This window comes from Crassostrea angulata, chromosome 1, assembly GCF_025612915.1.
Source record: "Crassostrea angulata isolate pt1a10 chromosome 1, ASM2561291v2, whole genome shotgun sequence".
Lineage (NCBI taxonomy): Eukaryota > Metazoa > Mollusca > Bivalvia > Ostreida > Ostreidae > Magallana > Magallana angulata.
Genome location: NC_069111.1, coordinates 33,664,205 through 33,687,946, shown reverse-complemented (window position 1 = coordinate 33,687,946; position 23,742 = coordinate 33,664,205). Strand labels below are relative to the sequence as shown.

General features: G+C 34.9%; 2 pseudogenes; both read left to right on the top strand.

Moving 5' to 3' along the window:
* LOC128190673 (transient receptor potential cation channel subfamily M member-like 2) overlaps window positions 1-23,742 on the top strand; it is a 267,840-nt pseudogene that overhangs the window by 234,148 nt on the left and 9,950 nt on the right.
* LOC128190699 (uncharacterized) lies at window positions 1,407-12,922 on the top strand (annotated as a pseudogene).

The following is a 23,742-nucleotide window of genomic DNA, read 5'->3' as shown; positions in this document are numbered from 1 at the left end:
TGTTAATCTTTAAGGACCTCTTTTCCGTGTTTAAAGTTGTTGACGTCTTGTAGTAAATATGTTGTGCGGCCCATTATAATAATTCTTATAGGGAAAATTGAGGTTAAACAAAAGATGTGGTAAAACGTGTGATAAAAAGAATCTCTCATTATTAGCGATGGTATATGATTTTTATCCAAATCGTTGTGTGTTTTCATCCCCGAGCCTTGGGATAGAAAACACACAACTCGTTGGATAAAAATCATACTCCATTGCAAATCATGAGAGATCCTATATGTATACAATGGACTAGGAGTATCAGAGCTATAAATAATACTGAATTTTCTTTTGGATGTTATATTGGTTTAAGCTTTTATTAATTCAACAATTTAGGACTCTTAAACTTTTATTTTAAATAATGTATAAATCATCGTCGGAAACTCATGGCCAGTATCACAAACACTTACTGACAGTAAGCATATGGAAGAAAGGCAGTGGGTTTTTGACAATATGTCTATATTTGACCTGTATAATTTTTAGTATAAAATTTGGAAATATTCAGGAAAAGTATATTTAAAAAATTCCCTATCTGAACTCAAATTTCGACTTACAGAACACAAATGAAAAAAAGCCAGGTCATATGTATAAGGATGAACAAGAGCACAGCCACATGTATAGCTGTCAATCTCATGCCCTGTGTACCAATGATCCCATAACAGGTGCTGGTGATGTCTTACCATGGAGAGGTATGTTATTCTAAACATAAACAAGTACTTCAATAATTATGTTACTCAAAGTATTGAAATTTCAATTTACAAGCTTATCAATGTTAATCTTTTCCATTTTTGTCAGGTCAGGTTCAGCTTAAGAATCAGTGTACACAAACCAAGAAAATAACTGAATCTTTTGATGTGAAGGTAAAGGTGAAATTGAAATCAAGTATTTCTTATTTGTAACATATCATTAGCATTATCAAATATTGAAAGATATTAACATTTCTCTTAAAATTCTGTGAAAATTATCTAAATTGAATATGTTGAATTAAGACAATTTAAGAATTCAATCATATATTTTTGGTTATGAATTCAAAATCAATTAATTTGTTTTGTTTAATTTTTTGATAATAGCCAATTATGCTGGAAATGAACAAAGCAAAATTATTCGAGAAGACAACTTAAAATCAGCACTGAAAGCTCTCTTGAATAATTCTTCGCCAAGAGCAGTTTTGAAACATTTTCAAGCAAACAATCTTTACAAAACAGAAATGCCGCATTTAGTTGAAAAAGAACTGAATTTGGAAGTCATTGAATTACTGAAACACACTGAAATAGAACTATTTCAATGGCATGCTTCAAATAATGAGAAGTTACTTCAGTTTGATTGGAAACAGAAAGAAGAATCCTTAAGGAACAAAGCCCCATTTTTTCATGAAATTCTCAGGACTGTTTTAAATCCAAAGAAAAAAAGATAAACAGTTTATCCCGCAAATGATGACAGCTGCAGCAGTACTATTATATGGTAGATCTCAGAGACAAAATCAACTACAGTACATTCTTGGACTGGTTTTGGATAAGTGCGGCTTGACAAAAGAGGTATTTTTTGTTAAAAACATATTCTGTGTACATGGTGTTTCTTGCATGCCCATTTCTATGAGTAATTTTCTTGCATGCCCCTTTTGTATGAAAAAAGTTATACTGCAAGGATTCAAACCTGACTAGAGATTCAGGGGTTCAAATCCTGGTTTTGTGTGTCATGATCTCTACCATCTTAACTGAATGTAATTTATGTTTTTAGCTCACCTGAGCCAAAGGCTCAAGTGAGCTTTTCTGATCACAATTTGTCCGTTGTCTGTCGTCGTTGTCGTTGTCGTTGTCGTCGGCGTTGGCGTTGTAAACTTTTCACATTTTCATCTTCTTCTCAAGAACCACTGGGCAGATTTCAACAAAATTTGGCACAAAGCACCACTAGGTGAAGGGGATTCAAGTTTGTTCAAATGAAGGGCCACGCCCTCTTTAAAGGGGAGATAATTGAGAATTATTGAAAATTTGTTGGTTTTTTTCAAAAATCTTCTTCTCAAAAACTATTCGGCCTGAAAAGCTCAAACTTGTGTGGCGGCATCCTCAGGTAGTGTAGATTCAAGTTTGTTCAAATTATGGTCCCCAGGGGTAGGGAGGGGCCACAATGGGGGGATCAAGTTTTACATAGAAATATATAGACAGAATCCTTAAAAATCTTCTTCTAAAAAACTATCAGGCCAGAAAAGCTTAAATTAAAATGGGAACCTCCTCAGATAGTGTAGATTCAAGTTTGTTCAAATCATGGTCCCCGGGGGTAGGGTGGGGCCTCAATGGGGGGATCAAGTTTTACATAGGAATATATAGAGAAAATCTTTAAAAATCTTCTTCTAAAACATTATTAGGCCAGAAGAGCTCAAATCAAAGTGGAAGCTTCCTCAGGTAGTGTAGATTCAAGTTTGTTCAAATCATGGTCCCCAGGGGTAGGGTGGGGCCACAATGGGGGGATCAAGTTTTACATAGGAATATATAGAGAAAATCTTTAAAAATCTTCTTCTAAAAAATTATTAGGCCAGAAAAGCTCAAATAAAAGTGGATGCTTCCTCAGGTAGTGTAGATTCAAGTTTGTTCAAATCATGGTCTCCGGGGCTAGGGTGGGGCCACAATTAGGGGATCAAGTTTTACATAGAAATATATAGACAAAATCTTTAAAAATCTTCTTCTAAAAAACTATCAGGCCAGAAAAGCTCAAATTAAAATGGAAGCATCCTCAGGTAGTGTAGATTCAAGTTTGTTCAAATTATGGTCCCCGGGGGTAGGGTGGGGCCACAAGAGGGGGGTCATGTTTTACATAGGAATATACAGAATTTTTTTTAAAAAATCTTCTTCTCAAAAACTATAAGGTCAAAAAACCTTAAATTTGAGTGGAAGCATCCTCAGATAGTGTAGATTCAAGTTTGTTCAAATCATGGTCCCCAGGGGTAGGGTGGGGCCACAATTAGGGGATCAAGTTTTACATAGAAATATATAGACACAATCTTTAAAAATCTTCTTCTAAAAAACTATCAGGCCAGAAAAGCTCAAATTAAAATGGAAGCATCCTCAGGTAGTGTAGATTCAAGTTTGTTCAAATTATGGTCCCCGGGGGTAGGGTGGGACCACAAGAGGGGGGTCATGTTTTACATAGGAATATATCGAAATTTTTTAAAAAAATCTTCTTCTCAAAAACTATAAGGCCAGAAAAGCTTAATTTTGAGTGGAAGCATCCTCAGATAGTGTAGATTCAAGTTTGTTCAAATCATGGTCCCCAGGGGTAGGGTGGGGCCACAATTAGGGGATCAAGTTTTATATAGGAATATATAGAGAAAATCTTTAAAAAAATTTCTTTTCAAAACTTTATGGCCAAGAAAGCTCAAATTGTAACCATCCTCAGATAATGTAGATTCAAGTTTGTTCGAATCATGGTCCCTGGGGGTAGGGCGGGGCCACAATGGGGGATAAATTTTTATATATAGAGAAAATCTTTAAAAATCTTCTTCTCAAAACTATAAGGCCAGGAAAGCCCAAATTTAAGTGGAAGCATCCCAAGATCGTAAAGATTCAAGTTTGTTTAAAAAATAGTCATGGGGTATGGTGAGGCCACAATGGGGGATGAATTTTTACACAGGAATATATAGAGAAAATCTTTAATATCTTCTTTTTAAAGACTATTTGGCCAGAAAAGCCTAAACTTGTGTAGAGGCATCCTCGGATAGTGTAAATTCAAGTTTGCAAAATCACAGTCCCTAGTGATAGGGCTGGGCCGTGACGGCAGTTTGAATTTTTACATAGGAATATATAGAGAAAAATCTTTAAAAATATTCTAGGAAAGTTTTCGGTCCAAAACTCAGTACTTAGTGTGAAAGCACAGGTTATGCAGATTTAAGTTTGATGAAACCATGATTCCCTAGAGAAACGGGGGGCCACGAAATGGAGGGGGGGGGGGGTAAATTGGAATAGAGAAAAATCTTCTTACAGGTACAACAACAAAAGGGGCTTGATATTTACCCAAAAAAGAGGTGGATAAAAATTGACAGATTTTCTATTTTTTTTAGCAAGATCTACTGTACTTAGTTGTCAAGATATTTTGATACTGTAATGCTAATTTGATCAGAATTAAGGCAATTGTTGCTCAGGTGAGCGATGTGGCCCCTGGGCCTCTTGTTTACTGACTTTGTCACAGGGAATGAAAATTCTTCATGATCTAGGAATAGCAATATCAACTACGAGCATTCAGAGGAAGAAAAAGCAGTTGGTTGCACAACAAGAGAAAAGAATTCAAAAAGTGGTAACTGATTATGTAAAACATGTAGAAACAAAATCTGATGTTGAAATGCAAAGAAATAATTTTCAAGACATGGAAGTAGAAGTGGAAGTAAGTGTAGAAAAACACGCACCATTTGAAGTGTTGGGAGATAATCTGGATATCACTATAACTCCATCAAAAATGACAATGCAAAGTCAGAGAAAAAGTTGTCACTGGTTTTTACTGCTTGTAAGACAAAAGCGAGTTGAAATAGATGACGTGAATATTACTGATGAGGATTACACAAAGAAAGACATTAGTAAACTTCCCTGTGCAACATGGATTCCAACCATTGACTGCTTTCAAAGTCTATTGGAGAGCTTTGCTTTTCACATTGCCCACATCATATTAAAGTATGTCTCGCATTTGTCACAAGTGAAAGAACAATTTCCAAAGCATATTCAACACAAGCACATGGAACAAATGAAACAGAAAACACTATTTCTGAACTGTGATCTTATTGATGCAAGTGAAAATAGTTCCCAAGGTATGATTGAAATCCTACAAAAGGTCCACAACATTGCTGTACCACATTTAAGAAATGAAAAGCAGAAAGATGTTCTAGAAAAAGTTGTGTTTGGGGGGGGGATGTGCTCACCAACGAGAGAGCTTTCTCTGCCCAAGAAGCAATGCAGAATACAGCAGATAAATTTGATGGACTTGGTGGCATTATTCATAAACCTGAGGGGCTGCATAGACTGATGAACTTTACTTTGGTATCATGTAACACAGTTGTTCTTCAGTTCAGTTGATTTCAGATGTTTCAAGTGAGTTCTTTGTTCTTTTCTTGTTGGTTGTGGGTGTTATGGAAAAACATACAGCTTTTACATTTCACACTATAAAATCGTGCAGGGATAATTGTACAATAATTTAAAGTTCTGATCAAAAATTATATACTTGTAAACTTTATATAAGCATCAGAGGGACATTATGTCTGTCTGTGTGGAACTATGGCCCTATCTATTTCAAGAAATACTCTAGCTAAGTCATAAAATACATGTAAAGGTCAGAATTTTGTACAGTTTTCCTGACTATAATATGTTAGAAGTAAAGTTTCACCATTAACACATTTTTATTGGATTTCTATTACTGTATCAACTAACTGCATGATCTTATTATGTAGAAAGCTGTTTTACATATATGGAAATTTCACAAATTTTGCACAGTTTTCTTAACTCTAATATGTTAGAAGTAAAGTTTCACCATTAACACATTTTTATTGGATTTCTATTACTGTATCAACTAACTGCATGGTCTTATTTTGTAGAAAGCTGTTTTACATATATGGAAATTTCAAAAATTAGCTATTTTCATTGTTTTTATTAAATACTTTCTAGCTCACCTGAGCTAAAAGCTCAAGTGAACTTTTCTGATCACTTTTTGTCCGCCGTCTGTCTGTCCATTAACTTTTTACATTTTCAACTTCTTCTCCAGAACCAACCAAAGTTGGCACAAAGCATCCTTTGTTGAAGGGTATTTAAGTTTCTTAAAATGAAGGTTAGCCCTCTTTCAAAGGGAGATAATAAAAATATCATTGAAAATTTGTTGGTATTTTCAAAACTCCTCTTTTCAAAAACCATTTGGTCTGAAAAGCTTAAACTTGTCTGGAAGCATCCTCAGGTAGTGTAGATTCAAGTTTGTTTATTACAAAGGAAAACATTTAAATTATCAACAAAAACTCAAATGTTATTATATATCATTTTACTTACATGCAAGCATTTTGAATTATTGTTGAATCTTTAAAATTGTTAAGACTCTGGCCCCTGAATAATTCTTTGGCCACACACTAGGGGTTCAAAGGTTGACGTAGGTTTATAATCCATATATGAATAGTTGTTTAAGTCTGGTCATTTTCTCGAGAATTGCAGTGCTCAATATGTAATATGACTGTAAAATCATCCTTTTACAAAGGGGGTCAATGATAAACAGAAGAATATGCAGGGTTATTTTCTATATACAGGATCTATTAAACGACATTATCAAAAGACTACTGAAAGTGCTAAATAACATAAACTACAATACCAGTAAGAATAGACTAAAATTTTATTAAGTAATGGCGTAAATTGGCTACAGTGGTTCTCATATAATATTGCAACATATATACAACAGTGGGACTGCCGAACAACTGGCTCGCCCCCAACTACAACATTTCCATGTGTTGTCCCTGACGGGCAAGTAGCATGCTGGGTAAAACCGCAATCATGCTACCAACACAATGACAACAATAAACTATATATTTACCTGATAGGTATTAAATCTTTATATTAACTTAATGTTTTAATAAATTGATAGTTTTAAAAGAATTCAGAGTCTATGTTATACAAACCAACAACAACTTTTCAACAAAACAACATTCAATGTAAACCATCATAGTCCAAACTTGGGAACTGAAGGTGACGATTTCGCCACTGGGGCTTCCTGAATGAATGTGTAAATATGATTACACAATATTCAGGCAGCCCACCGCCACATAGTGGGGTAGGAACCTTCAATTCTATACCACTGTAGCCATAACTAAACCTAGATATTCATATTCTCCCCTTCATGTCTTGACCCAAGTTGACTTCAGAGTTTATGAAACTGGGAAGTGTCTGCTACTCCCGTCCCTAACAAAATATTCCAATGCCCCCTGAATATTGTTCAGAAAGAGGTAGTTTCCTAGCTTAGACAAATGCACACCATCTGAACTGTAGAGGTTTTGGGGTTTGCCAATAAACTGGGGGTGTCTAATTATTCTCCCTCCACAAGCTAAAACCTCCTTCGCAGCTAACCTATTTACCCTATTTCTAGCTTGCTCCATACACCTAGGCCTCTGGGAGTACCTCCATGTTATTCGCGGCAATATGAAGGACCAGACAAGCTGACAGTCAGGGAAAACTGATGCCATAAGTCTGATGTCCCACTTGACCCTGTACAACAATTTAGACAATGGAATTTGGCCCAAATCATTGCCCCCACAATGCATAACAATAAATTGAGGAGAATCTTGCAATGTAGCTAGGTACCTCAACTTCTTGGCCACATCTACAAATTTTAAACCCCCATACCCCTGCCACCATAACTCAATCCCCATGCTTTTCAGTCCAAGGCTTGTTCCCCCAGGTCTTACTCTTGCTTCAATGGCTGCATGCTTTATGATTGAAGAACCAACTATCCAAACACTTGTAAGATTAAGCTCTGAAATGTTAAAGAAAATTAACAAAGAGGTGAAAATTGTGTGAGTGGTGACCGTATGTATGTTTGAAAAACACTAGATTTCCACCTTCCTGCAATTTTGATTTCCTCATCAGACAACCCTCGCTGAAAAGCAGTAGTAGCTTCACCTATTCTAAATGAGTGAGATTTGTAAAAGTTTTTATCTAAACCAATAGCAGCAATTGCCTTATCTAAAACTTCAGCAAACTGATATCTTGTCAAAGGTTTTCCCCCATAATGACAGAACAAAGGACCTGACAACTTTGGTCGAATCTGTAAAATACTTAACATACACTTGACTGGGCAAATGCAGGAGTCATAGGAGTTGAGCACTATTGTTGTCCCCTTCCCTAATTGATCTGTTTTGGAAGACTTTATTGTAATGGTAAGCTGGTTGTTATCCAATCTTACATCATTAATACCAAGTATTGAATGAGAATCATTGCCCTTACTCAATACTATTTCTCCTACTCTAAGGAAGGCAAAGAAATCCAGGGTATATGCTGCAGTGAATAATTTAGATTCATAAGTATTAGAACAAATATTGCACAATGCCCAAACAATTCTACCAAGAATTTGCTCTGTAATTGGAAGCCTACTATCTGCTTTTCCCTTCAATCTCCTAAGCCCATCAAGTAACTTTGAAACTATGAAACTATTGGTTGTGTTAAGATAACCATTGATTTTGCATTGATACCCAATGGCTGCAATGTAATTTCTTGCTGTGGATTCAGCATAGCCATTTAATGACAGATGAGCTATAAAATTAACAATATGGTCTTGAGGAGGTGGCCAAATGCATTCAACCCTGTGCTATATGCAGATGTTGTATTAGGCGAAATGGCTGCCCTTAACAATCTAGATGCTTCACCTGCAAGATTAGCCTCCGAAACTCTAAAGGGATCTTCTCCGGATCCTTCTTTGCTAGTGGTGCCAATCGATGAAACCTTTCCCACTGTTTGCGAGAAATAGCATCTGATACAGAATTATCTATGCCAGGAATATGTTTAGCTTTAAATGTAATATTAAATTGCATCAACATCAAGACCAACTCCCTGAGTAGGGACATGATTCTCTTGGACCTTGAAGACTGTGTATTAATAATGCTTACTAAAGCAATGTTATCAGTATAAAACTGAATTTTCTTAGAACTGAAGTGCCTAGTCCATGTCATTACTGATAATACAATGGGAACCAACTCAAGGAAAGTAATATCTCTCATCACTGCTTCATTCTCCCAATCAAGTGGCCATTCAAAATACATCCAACTATTTTGAAAAAAACAACCACAGCCCAGACCAATAGATCCCGCACTGTCAGTATACAGCTGTAACACTCTCGAATTGACCCATTCCTGCTGTGGAAAGAAAGTTACCCCATTAAAGTTATCCAAAAAACCAAGCCACATGAGCATGTCCTCCCTAACTGCCTTAGATATCCTTATTTTAAAATTTGGGTTAGCTACTCCAATTAAGGCATCATAGAATCTCCTATTAAATGCTCTGCTTCCCCTAACAGCTTTACTGAAGAAGTTCAATTTACCAACTAATGATTCTAGTTCCTTCCTTTTGACCTTCTTTCTATCAATCAAAATTTTTAATAAACCTTTTAATTCTAGAATCTTTGATGTAGGAATTCTAATACACCTTTGGACAGTATCAATTTCTAAACCAAGAAAAATAAGAGAAGTCACTGGACCCTGTGTTTTATCATCTGCCAGTGGAATACCAAATTCATCACATGTTTGCTTAAAGATTTCCATCAAAGTCCTACATTCTCCAGTTTGTTTTCTTCCAGCAAATATGAAATCATCTAAATAATGTTCTAATGTGGATAAACCTGCCTTTTCTTTAACAACCCACTGCAAAAAAGTTGAAAACTTTTCAAATATAGCACATGATATTGAGCAGCCCATTGGTAAACACTTGTCAAAGTAAAATTGATTCTTAAACTTAAATCCTAGCAAATCGAAGTCCCCTGGATGTATTGGTAACAAACGAAAAGCATTTTTGATATCCACCTTACCTAACTCAGCTGAGGGCCATAACATGGCTATCATATCAACAACTGTATCAAAAGCAGTATATTTGACTGAGCATGTACTTGGATCAATAAAAAAAATAATTCCCTGTGATGGAGGGTATGACAAATGAGTTATCATTCTCCAGCCACCACTGGATTTGGGTACTAAGCCTACAGGGGAAATATGAATATTTGGCATTGGGGGATGTGAAAAAGGACCCATTACTCTTCCTTCTCTAATTTCTTTGCATATTTTGTCTTCTAATTGAGCTTGGAGTTGGTCAGCTGATAATAAATTATTTGAAAAAACACCAATTCTAGGACCTTGATAATTAAGCATAAAACCATATGTAAAACCTTGAAAAATTTCATTTGCAACCTGTCTAATAGGATACTTGTCTAGATAAATAGACATATGCGAGTCATTAATTGGGGTGCGACCTAGGTCCCATAAACCTGGGGGTTGAAAATCTAGAGGGTCTTGTGAAATTGGCTCCCTGTGGTCTAAAGCCTTGCTGATGTCCTGGCCTGGATGCTTGTCTTGGGCTGAAAAAGGACTGCCTATTTGACACATGTATGGACATAGGACAGTTAATCATGCAGTGACCCTGCCCACATTTAATACAACTGTGGTCATACACACATTGCTTTTTAAAGCAGAATCCCGGGAAATTAAAATTGTAACACTTATTCCCATTGTAGGCCCCTGATGCTGAGGAATTTTGCTGCCCACCTACCATGTACATAACCCATAACTCAGAGTCGGCTGAAGCCCAAGACTTAGCAGAATCCATTGCAATTTTTAACCGGAACTGTTCATCATACAACTTCCAACCTGCCGACCTATCAGCCCCTGTCCTAACATCATGCATATATTTCAGCATGTCTTGAAATTTGCTTACATGAACAGATGTAAATACACTAACATAGATCAAGAATGCATCCGTCCATTTTTCAATGGAGGTTATTTTTACTGCAGACCTTGATTTACTGACCATTTGACCATCATTTCCAACAACAAGAACTCTTTCACTAACTGTATCTTCAATGTTTGAATTTTTCAACAACAAGGCCAGATCTACATATTTCCCTTCAACAATTTTCATTCATAATGATTCGCTCACATTGTGCCCCAAAGAAATTGAATGGAGTTTATCGGTGTTGGTGTTACACCCACCGTTTCTAAGCTAACGCTATCCAACACATTAGTACCTTCAGCATGCTCCACCGGAACAAGATTCGAGGTCTGTGGTACATCCATGGTGGCCCGGTCCTTCTTCCGTTTTCCATGGTTGGTGCGCGGCTCGACTTCCACGTGCACGTCGCCCTGCGGCTGACTTGGTTTTCGTTTAGGCATTCTTAATCTTTGCAAAAGGGGCTCAAAATTAAAATAAAACTGTTCAAGAGACAAATTTAATTGAGCATTCCAACTAATTATAATTTTTTACGTGATTACAAACCATACGATGGCCGCATGGCATATCCTACCAGATATTAAATCGGTAAATATCTCTAAAACAAATAGTCATCGGCGAAATATAATAACACAATGATGACTGTAAAGTTAATATCAACAACTTGTCTGTGTATAATTATAATATTAAACAAACTGACAAATAATAATTCATAAAAAAATATCTTCATCAACTTTAACCGACCTCACTGAAGCTGATCAAAATAGAAAAGGAAGTGACCACGTAAACACGGGTTATCAACCGTAAACAAAATATATTTCCGGAAAGTCAACAATGTTCCGAATAGTACAATGATAGATTTTGAGAATGTTAATTATATAAGTCCTAGGTAAATTTTAGGATTGTAAATAAACTTGCTTTGATAACGGCACATATTTACAGACAAGCTGAAATATGTGCTATTGTTCAATATATTTTGTATAAGACTCCATAAAGCTGATTTTATCACGTCCATCTTTGCTCAGATGAGCGATGTGGCCCATGGGCCTCTTGTTTATAATTGTTTCTCAGTATACTTGTTTGAGCCCATATTCTATCCACTCTGATTTGTTTATGTTCTTATAAAAAATTGGGAATGTTTTTAGGGCATTTATCAACTATTTTACAAAGACAAGAGTGCAAGTGACAAGGGATCCCTCTATCAGTTGAGAAATTTGATCAACAGAAGAACAGTGACAGGTGCAGATAATGTGACTCAAAATTATAGGTATATGAAATGTATAACTTAAACCATTTCTGTTACTTCATCTTTAGTTTAACTGAGTCCAGTAAATCTCTTTCTGTCCTATCTAATAAGTTACCTCAGTGTAACTGTCCAGTAAGTTTCAACTTATTGTTCAGGTACAAGTTACATGCTGGACAGCTTCAGATACATTGTAATTGGGGTATACACACAAGAAGAGAAAAACAAACACAAATATATGGGTCTTTTTGAAATGTACACACCTTTCCACATATTTTAATAGGACTAAAGTAATAAAAAGACAAAATTTAATAGTAAGTTTAGAGGCAAAGAGCTATCAATCATTTTCTCAGATATTGTTATCCTCAGCTTCAGACTGTCGAATATCTGACAGAATAGACAGTTTTTCTGTATTTAACCATTTACTTATCATTATAACATTATGTCATTGTGTCTTGATTCTTAAATGAGTATTCAACCGATCTTTTTGTATGTTTATAATTTTAATTACAATTGAATGCGTCTCTTAAGCAATGCTCTTTTACCATTCATTGCATAAATGTACATCTATTTATTTATATGTGAAATTTCAGGTCTCATTACCAGTTTATTGAGGACGTCACAGATGCATATATCATTGGTGCTTTCTCTGATAGATTTGATATGGACAACATGACCTCAAAGCCATCAGAAATCCCAGTATTTTCCCTTATGACTGACAAAGAAAAGGTTGATTGGGTTACCAAGGCAGCAGTCGCAGTTTTAGATCATTTACAGCTTTCAAAGTTTGATAGTTTAGATGAACTATCAGAAAATATAAGCTCTCTAGATAGAGATGAATTTAACATTAATGCAATGCATAATGGAGAAAAATTTGAATGTGCAATGTGTGGAAATTCTTACATAAAGGAAAACTGGTTTCGGAAACATCTTAAGAAAAAGCATCAATGGAAATTTCATTCTCCTGAAGAGAAATCCTCTGCAACCGACAGTCCCCTAAAATGCTTTTAGTTTATGTCATTACTGCTCCGAGATACGAACAATTCATACTGCATGGGAGATGGAGACAGAATTACGCGCAATGCATTCTTTGAATGGATATTTGCATCAGCACTTGGACACACAAAATATAAAATCTGGCTCTTCAGAATGGTTTCTTATGTCAGTGGACTTCTTTCTAAGAAACAGGCGTATGAGTACAAATGGAACATGACAGTTAATCTTGTTGGAGGAACTGGACACAACATCCCAAATGACAACTGTGTTGAAATTCAGGTGCATAACATCAAAAGTCAGCTCCAAAGTCAGGGCTCAAATAAATCGTTTGAATCCGCAAAAAACATTTGCTTAACTAGTCAAGTGATCGAGGAAATTAAAGAACAACTTATGAAAACAACACATTCGTACAAGACTAAACGATTCAGGCCTCCAGTAGATAATACCAAAGACATTCAATTAATTGTAGAATGCTTAAGAAAAAATGGACCAATTAAAGACCTGACGTCGACATGGCCTGCATTTGGAAATTTTAAGGACCCAATTAAATGTGTTGATGTCAATAAATTACATGACTGGAAAAACATCAAAAAATTGTGGCAAATGAGTATTTGTCAGAATAAAGATATTGCTGATTGATATATTGTTTATCTCTTTGAATAAGTTTTATATTACAATTGCTATCACAACAAGAATTTTTATGTTCATAATTTTCATCAGCGGTAAAGGAAATGAAAAAAATTATTGCACACAATGTAACGTAATGATGCAAAACAAAACTGACATGAAAATAATTACTGTAAGTACCATAGGCACTTGAAGTTGAAAATTGTTCTTGTTATAGTAAGATAAAGTTATATAATTCTTACAGTGAATTATCTTAATTTAAAAAGAAATATTTTTAATGTCAAGTGCCTGTGATAGTTACTCTGTACTTATATAAAATAAGTTCACACTTATGGTAACCTTCCAAATTTTATTAGAAATCACTACTGAGCTCAGACTGAGTGTCACTTTCAGAACTAGAAGTTTCATCAACATCATCGACATGAAAATCATATGGATGATCAAAACTATTACAATCGCCTTTATCACATTTACAATCTTTAGCACATATGTCACAACAAGCATGTCCATAACGTTCATTGTTAGGCGTAGCATTATATGATCTTAATAGAATCTCCCTGCGACATTTGCTGTCATTATTGATATACAACTTCATGTCTTCATCTAAATTTCTACACTGTCTACCATTGTATACCAAAAAAGCCATTGCAATTGTTGCGGTATCCCTTCCAGCTCTCCCTATCTGTTGCACAAATGAGTCCATGTCTTTTGGGGGTCCATAATTGATCACTTGATTTAAATTTGAGAAGTTCACACCCATACCTGCTGCACTTGTGGCAATAAGAATGCGTAATTTGCCATTTGGATTGTTCATTTCAAGCTTGATAGTCTCTTTCACAGGATCTGGGGTTTTGGAATGATACATGTGAAGGTACTGAATATCATCATTTAACTCCATTCTGAACATGGAAAAGAGTTCACCACAAGTTTTTATGGACGTACAGAATATTATATACCGTGGACACTTCTCTTTCTCCTTTCTCACAGAAGTAATCAGGAATGAAAAAGTTTTCCCTAAAGGCACACTGCTTTTGACTTTCCTTACAAAAAGTTTCACATTTTCGCGGTCAGGATTGTCAATGATTTCAATGTAATTAACCATGCAGAATTTTTTTCTCATACATTTTCTTGCAGCTGCATTTGCGGTGGCTGTTATTAAAAGTACCGGGCATTCAGTCAAGGATCTTATCTCTCCAAGCTTTCCATACCATTCACGAAATGGATTGTCACCATTGGAACTCTCCCCCCTGAAAATATGTGTTAAATCTCAATGTCACTTTTCATTGTCACATCTTTTTAGTGTGTGTATATAAGCATGGTATCAGACCATCGAAACAAAACAAGAGTTAGTGTATCCTGGTGATTCTTAATATCATGTGTTTGTTAACAGGTAGTATTGTAGACAGATAATATAGTTTAAGGTTATTTTAAGTGTGTGCTGTCCATGTGTCATGTTGTGGTGCATAAAAATAATGTTTTCAATATTTTATCTATCTGCAATTCAAAGCATACTCACCATTGTAACACAGTATGTGCTTCGTCTACAACAAACAACTCCAGGTTTTTGTAAGGTGGCGATGTCAACAAATCTCTCCATTTAGTAACTGATAATATGGACTCGGGTGATGAAAAAACGAATTGATATTCACCAGAAACGAGATCGTCCTCGTTATTACCTTGCCCAATGTATGTTGCTGTATATCCAATGGACGTTAGATATTCACTTTGTTCTTTCATTATGGATAATAACGGTGAAATAACTAACACTTTACAGTCGGTTCCGTGTTTTTCCATCCAACACGATGGAAACGATTGATAACACAAACTTTTCCCTCCGCCTGTTTTAACCGATAAATATACATCCTTTTTAGATAACAGAGCATGGATTGTGTCTTTCTGAAAGGGTTTTAAATCGATCAGAGAAAACTTCTCGCATATGGATTTTGTATATTGATAATATTCGGCCATGTATTCCTTCAGAAAATCATGCACAAGCCAATCAGATAAAAGCATGAAAAGTTGAATGGGAGGACCCACGGTCAGTAAGCGTATGCGAGACTGGCCGTGGGTTTCCGACTATGAATTCTAACATGATTGCACAAAAGAACACACTGAGAGAGAGAGAGAGAGAGAGAGAGAGAGAGAGAGAGGGAGAGAGAGAGAGATTTCACAACGCAATATTCCAACCCTCATACATGCAGTATAAAAATGAAGAAACTAAACATTTCAAACACTAAATACTTCATTGTTAAACATTTTTCTATTTTGTGGACTTAAAAAAACAATAGAACGACACTTTTTCCTTATCATGGAAGGAGCACATGGTCTATTTCGCGGGCTGATTTGATTGACAGGGATAGCACGTGGACTCTGACTGCATACTATAATAGCTAGATTTTACTGCAATTTTAGGGAAAAGGGTTCAATATAATGGAAACTATAAATCTAACTTATTACACTGAATTACAAGTAAATTGTACTTAAAATTAAACTCATACTGGTACTCTCTCTCTTTCTCTCTCTCTCAATACTGAGTCGTGCCTTGGAACACAAATAATTTCTAAACTCAAGTTGCTTATAAAGATGAAATAAAAAATTATCAAGAACCGATCCACGGATTCTAAACGCTATGAATATGTACCGCACGTACTACATGGACAAGTGCATCACACATAATTATTATGTATAAAAGAAAGAAAATTTGACAATATATTAAATATAAAAATGTATAATTATATTATTTAGAGAAAGTACAGTTGTTTTCAACAATCCGTTAGATTTGTTATCGTTGAATAGAGAATAAATGAGAAAAGATCACAGTTATGATTCTTTGCACTATTGACACTGCCAAACTACAGTAACTACGATTACTATTACGTTTAAAAACGGACTGAAACAAAAACTTATGGAACCGTGTATTTGAATTTTAAAAAGAAAAAGAAAGTGTTTAGTTAGTGTTTTAATTGATCAAACCTTTATGTGGGAGATATCGATTTTTCTTGTTCTTAATATCAACAAAAATCAACCGTAACAATCGCATACGTCTGAAAATTGCGTGCCTAAAAATTGTATTTATTTATTTCAATTTCTTTGTCTTTAATTCTTTTACGTAGATCAATAAATATTTCATTCTTTATAAGTTTTATTTCTAAATCCGCCTTTTTTTCACAGGTAAATACCGCGTGTTACACCGCGTAACTGTCGGTGTGGCATCGCGTTGCACCGTGTCGCACCGTGTTTTTTCTCGTTTCGTGGCAGTAACAGAGAACAACAGATCAAAGGCACCGATACTTCCAAGATCAGCGTGGACTTTCAAACACGGTGGTCGGTGTTTTTGTCGGGATACTCGTGAGCTGTACTGTATATATTTTTTTAATTTTATAATGTCAGGTGCATGTGCCTTGTAAAGGGGGAAAGGGCTCTGGTGGGTTTTTGGTTGTTTTTCTTTGGGGGGGGGGTTGCTTTTTTGGTCATAAAGTGAATATACAAGTATATGACACGTTATCAAATTCACAAACATGAGCTTCACGTAGATTCAGAGTCGATAAAGTAGGTATATTGGTTATAAAGTTTAGTTACACCAAAATCTACTGTTAACATTTATTTATTTACAGATGAAGTTTGAAGACCATTCATTAACTATAAACATGTAGACAGTAGTGAACAAATTTTTAAATATGGTTTTTCAGATAAAAAGTATAGTTAATGAATCCCTTACTATAATTAATGTCGATAAACCTAGTTACTGACTAAATGAAACTATAATAATGTTAAGCTAATTTTTGTGAATTTGGTATACCATAGATATGCAATTATTCCTTGAAACACCTTTGCCTCTTCTTATTTCATCAACATAGTGTAATTTAATTGTATCTTGACATTTTAATTTCTTGGTCTTTTTGTTCAAGAGCTAGGGAATGTATAAAAAATCCCAGTTTAATTTCTTTTTATTCTTGAAATTCTCAAGATTGCAATGGTATGTCAACTTAAAACCCTTTTTTCAGATGCAACAAAGTAATGTAACTTTAAATTGGATCATGAAAATATTACAAGAACAAGAGAAGAACACAAGAGTGGCTCCGATGCTTGAAGACAAGAGAGAAAATGGTAAGCTCAAGCTCACAATTTCACAGAACAATCTTGATCTTTTAGCATGTTTAGAATAACTATCATTATGATTTTAAGAATTATACGTATTTACCGTTTTGCTCACTTGAGGAGAACAAAAGCTCATTTATGGTGGTTTTCTGTTTATAATTTTTCCGCATCCATTTATCAGACAGGCTTTTAATTTTTTTTTCTTACACCTTTTTAGGTCACCTGAGTTAACTCAGGTGACCTATTGCTATCCGTTTTCATCCGTCGCTGTTCCTCGTGTGTTAACATTTTATATTTTTAACTTCTTCTTAAAAACTACAAGGCCGATTGTTACCATTTTTGGTGTGAGGCATTTCTATGGTAAGAGGAATCTAAACTGAGAAATTAATATGGCTCTACCATCCCATGGTGCCACATATGGGGCCAAATATGTAAAAAGCCAAATTTTCAAAAATCTTCTTCTCTACTCCCACACATGTGAGGAAAAAACTGGTTGCATAGTTATGATGTCCATGAAGCCCTTTACCAAAATTATGAAATTCATACCCCCCTGGGTCAGGGGTTTAGGCTCAAGGGTGGGGCCAATATGGCCATATAGTAAAAATGTATTAAATCTTAGAAAATCTTCTTCTCTATTCCCTTATATATTTCTTAAAAACTAAATGCATGATTATGATTTCCATGAAACCCTCTATTAAAATTGTGAAATTCATGACCCCTGGGTCAGGGGTTAAGGCTCTAGGGTGGGGCCAATATAGCCATATAGTTAAAATGTATTAAATCTTAGAAAATCGTTTTCTCTACTTCCATATATTTTTGTTATAAACTAAATGCCTGGTTATAATGTCAATGAAGCCCTCTACCAAAACTGTGATATTTTTGGCCCCTTTGTTAGGGGTTCAGGCCCTAGGGTCAGGCCAATATGGCCATATAGTAAAAATGTTTTAAATCTTAAAAAATCTTCTTCTCTACTCCCACACATGTGGGCAAAAAACTGAATACATGGTTTTGATGTCCGCTAACTCTTCTACCTAAATTGTGAAATTCATGACCCCTGGGTCAGGGGTTCAGGACATGGGGTGGGGGGGGCAATATAGTGTTAATGCATATTATGTTTGAAAAATTCCATCTCTATTCTCACACACCTGTATAAAAACTGACTTATAATTATGTTAACCAGGAAGTCCTCTACTGAAATTTTAATTTCCATGTCCCCTGAAGTATGGGTTTTGACTCTAGGGCAGGGCCAAAATGGATGTATTGATGTTAATGCATATAATGTTAAATAATAATCTTCTTTACTCCCACACACCTAAAAGGAAAACTGGATTCATGATTTTGTAGACCAGATCTTTAAGTTTTTCACTAAAATAATAGGTTACATAGGTTTTTTTTAAGATTTCAGGCAGGGAGGTGGTTGTCATTACAAATTTATAATTATTCTACTCCAGAATGAAACCTTATTAATTAAATGCATATTTGAGACTCCTCAACCAGTTTGTGTATGGGTTATATACTACTCAGGTGACCGTTAAGGCCAATTGGCCTCTTGTTACTTATTATAGTTTATTAACACCATACAACTCCAACTGCCATATTACCGGTAATTAAGAATCTCAAATTTCTTTTAATTAATAGTTCAATGAAAACTAAGTTCCATTTAACCTGTGGAAAAGGATATAAGAGAACCTGGGAGAGCTAATTAATTCACACCTATATGATTAACTTCCTGTTAAAATTTTCCTGAAAACATAGGATATTGTCTGGTAGTAATACATGTGAGGTTTATAGTTTATATTTATTACTTATCATAGTTTATTAACACCATATAACTCCAACTGCCATATTACCGGCAATTAAGAATCTCATATTCTTTTAATCAAAAGTTCAATGAAAACTAAGTTCCATTTAACAAATCATTTCCTGTGTACAAGAATATAAGAGAACCTGGAAGGGTTATTTAATTCACACCTACAGTACAGGCAACGCGGATCCCTGTTTCCCGCGCCCCGTCACGGTATAAACACATCGAGGTGATCGGCCAGGTGAGACAGGTATACCGCGTTCCCATCACGGTAAACTCATCATCTACCTGTCCCCGCCACGGTAAATTTATGCAGCACGTGGACTCAAATCTGAAATTGCATGATGGATTCAATCACAGTGTACCATATTCTTTTATGAATACTAATTTTATGAATATTTAGTATTGGATATATTTAGTATATTTCACATCAGTGTACGTTAAATTACGCCCAAACGCCCCATCTCTCTCTCTCTCTCTCTCTCTCTCTCTCTCTCTCTCTCTCTCTCTCTCCTGTAAGGTGTTGTGCGATTAGACGAAGCCGTACGCGATATAGAATTTTTCTTTTGTCTTGAATAGGTGTGAAAACCCTCAAGGGCATGTCGTTTTCTACCCTGAGTTTGTTAATCACTACATGTATACAAAGAAAATGATCGTGACTTAAACTTTATATGTATACACAGGAAACGCATACTGATAACACGTTAGATTCCATGTGCTTTAACGCAGCACCAACTTAATTATATGAATGATAGTTTTATTATTGAATGGAAAAATAGATTTGTTAGTTGATTCCCGACATTTTTTCATTTCTCAATTTAAAACATAGACATGTATTGACAGTTTACGGCGCTATGCGTGTCAACTTATAAATGAGAAGATGAAATTGCTCTGCATTGATACGAGTTCATCTAATGAAAATATTTAATTTTAAGATTGTTATAAAAACAGTATTATCAACTAATAGAAATAATAACCGAACTAAGCACGTCAAATACAAAGAAATGTGTTCTTATTTACACATCATAAAACTTAACAGCGTAATAATCATGTTATGTTGTAATTCGAATGTAGTTTCCGATTTTATGAAATTCTATTTCATAAATATAATTTATTACTTTTATAATAATATGGACCACAATTTATTTACAATGCAGCTGTTAGGCTTTATTCTGAAGTCGCATATTTGACGTGGATTTACGCAACCCGCATTGCCTGTAATGTACAGGTAAAGTAACAACAACAAGCAGCAGCAGGAATAACGGTAACTCACACCGTCGCGGTGTCACCACGGTCGCAATCCATACCGCGATCAAAAACCGCGATGATGAATCGCGGGAACGATAAAAATACCGTGACGGTAACGCGGGCCAATACGGGATCCGCGTTGCCTGTACTGTACAGGTAAAGTAACAACAACAAGCAGCAGCAGGAATAACGGTAACTCACACCGTCGCGGTGTCATCACGGTCGCAATCCATACCGCGATCAAAAACCGCGATGATGAATCGCGGGAACGATATAAATACCGTGACGGTAACGCGGGCCAATACGGGATCCGCGTTGCCTGTACTGTATGTTAAATTCCTGTTGAAATTTTCCTGAAAACATGGGATATTGTCTAGCAGTAATACACGTGAGTTCATAGTTTATATTTATAACTTATCACAGTTTATTAACACCATACAACTCCAACTGCTATATTACCTGGTCTCCAGTAATTAAGAACTAGCCACAAAAGGACAGCATATGCTAATCGTTTATACTATGGTAATAGGTATTTGATTTTTGGTGTATATAGATATACATTTTAATTTTATACTTTTTACTATACATGTAAGGATAAGAAAATGCTGTGCCAGAGGAAGGGGCACCCTTGAAAGTGTAGGGTACATTGTCCAGTTTATGACCATAGTTTCCTATGGGTTGTCACTAGTTTAAACATATACCCTGCTTCAGAAGAATCATGGGTACTGACCAAAGGTCTGTAACCTTAAAGTCACCATTTTGAACTGATTTCAGAGTAACCCTTGCAACCCTGTTTTTAAAGAGACATAGGTTATAGAAAAGGGGTATGTTGTATTTGTCCTAATTTTTTAAGCTATTTCATGAAAAAGCTATATGTTTTCCTTTTCTGCAGAGGAACTGCTCTGGGTTTGAAACAAATTTGTATTTTTTTTTCATCAGTTAGTGCAGATTGCCGTACTTTTCCAGGTATTAAACTGATTTTCTATGCTTTGCTTAATATTAATTAACGGCTCCAAGTTTGAAGCTGACATGAAGTCAAGAAAGTATTTATATTTATATATTCCCATGCTGCACAGGTATAAATACACTGATAGAGAGATTTCTCATGGTAGTTGCTTTTCAGTCAAAGCATTCAGATTATAAAATGTTTTGGTGTTGGGGTGTATTTATTTTAGATTTTAATCATTTTAAAAATGATATAAATAGAAATAATTTCATTTGGTATATCATCAGGCCTTTTAAAATTTGAAAAATCATTATCATATTTCAAGGAACGTGTCGTCCGACATTAAATTAACATGTCTGGAGTTTCCCCATAGTGCATCAATTTTTCATATCATATTTGTAGACCCTCTCATGCTTATAAAAAAAGTCAGTAAATGACATTAAGTCCATGCAAGTAACAACTTGTAATCCTATTTTGGTTTCTCCAAAAACAAAAAACAAAAACAAAAAACTGCATGCTCAGTCGTCTTGGTTTTATGACTTTATGTCAGTTTAAATACACTACATGAAGTTTGATTACAAGATAACTATCTTTGCTAACTATACTGCCAAACCAGGGGTCAGTTCTTTGCCAACTGGCCAGCCTGCTTAAATAAGAAGAGAATAACTTTAAGCTTACTTATATTATATCCCCTTGCAATAATGTGGATGCATTAAATAACATGCTTGTATGCAAGGTAGCAGGAAAGTATGTTTAAGTGTGCATAACAGAAGTTATATCATAACATCAATTTCTTCATCGGTAGATTAGTGTTGGATGTTCTAATATCAAGAATATTTTCTGTATTCATGCAGTTCTGATTTTGCCAATTTGCATATACATGTATTTTAATACATGAACCTTGTGCTGAATATATAGTTCTTAGAAATAATTCAAAACACAAAATAAATGTGAAACTTTCTGAATATATGTAGTAATTAATGTTGAGGTGAAAAGGGTATTTGAATGCCAGAAAAAGCATCAGAACTATATTTTTATAGTAAAAAAATAAAAGTATGAGTTTTTAAAAACATTTTTGCAAAACAGTTATATTATAAATACTCTTAAACTCATTTTTTTTTACATTGAATAGAAAACAAAAGTGGTAATTAATTTTATTCATATGTTTTAAATAAAGAGATACAAAATATAATAAAAACTTATTAACTATGAAGTTTGCAGTTAATTAACAGAGATTGGTGACTGAAATTTAGGTTTAAAATGTGTGTATTACTGTGGAAGAAAATTAATGTATACTAAAACTTAATTAAAATGCTACATATACTTCTTTGGGTAGCTTCAATACATGCAGGTAATAGAAACAGTCTGTGATCATCTTGGTGATCTAAATAATGATAAAAGACTACAGTGCACACTCAATTTTTAAATATGATATAATCTATTTGTTGTAGAAAAACAGAAGAAGAAGAAGAAAGACAAGGCATTGGTGAAAAATACTGTAGAGGAGAGAAAACGTTTAAACTACAAGGCTAGACTGCGCCGATACCCCCAAAGGCGTATCAACAGGTTCCCTGTCCCTGACCACAAAGTCAGCTGGGAGGTCAGTACTGTTAATTACTGGCTTAACCATTTTTTATATTAATTTCTTATGTAAGAAAATTTCAGATGATTTGCATGTCAGGGTGTTGCTGTGTTAATATTGCAGATCTTTTTCAGCCACAAACTTAATCCTGACATTTTCTGTAGTGGAGAAAAAAGACTAGTTGCTGCTACTATCATATCCAATATACTAGTACATATTCTGCTAGTTTTTATGTTAAGGAGTAAGGAAACATTTTTTGAGTACTATGAGGTGATAATTTGGTCAGGATGTGATCAAATCCAATAAAGCCCGAAGAGCTTTATGATAAAAGTTCACATCCTGACCGAAATTATCACATCGTAATATTCAAAAAATAATTTCTTATTACTTATATTTATATAATTTTAAGCCATTGTACGATATGTCATTTGAAGTTATTGGAATATATGGTACAAAATCGATACGTAGTGTTATCATGTGCAAAGACACTGAAAAATGTAAATATTGTAAAATAAAGTCATTGTTAATAAAAGTTAGTAGTTAACAGATTCTACAGACTTAGATTGATATTTTGTGGTACCTTTACATGCATGTCATTTGTTCAAGGTCATATCACTACTCGATCAGGTATTTGTGACAATAAGAGTTGCTCATTTGATTACTTTAACATCTTCTTGATTAAAGAAATATCTTATAATTCTTCTTGAAAAAAAAACTATTTTGTCACAC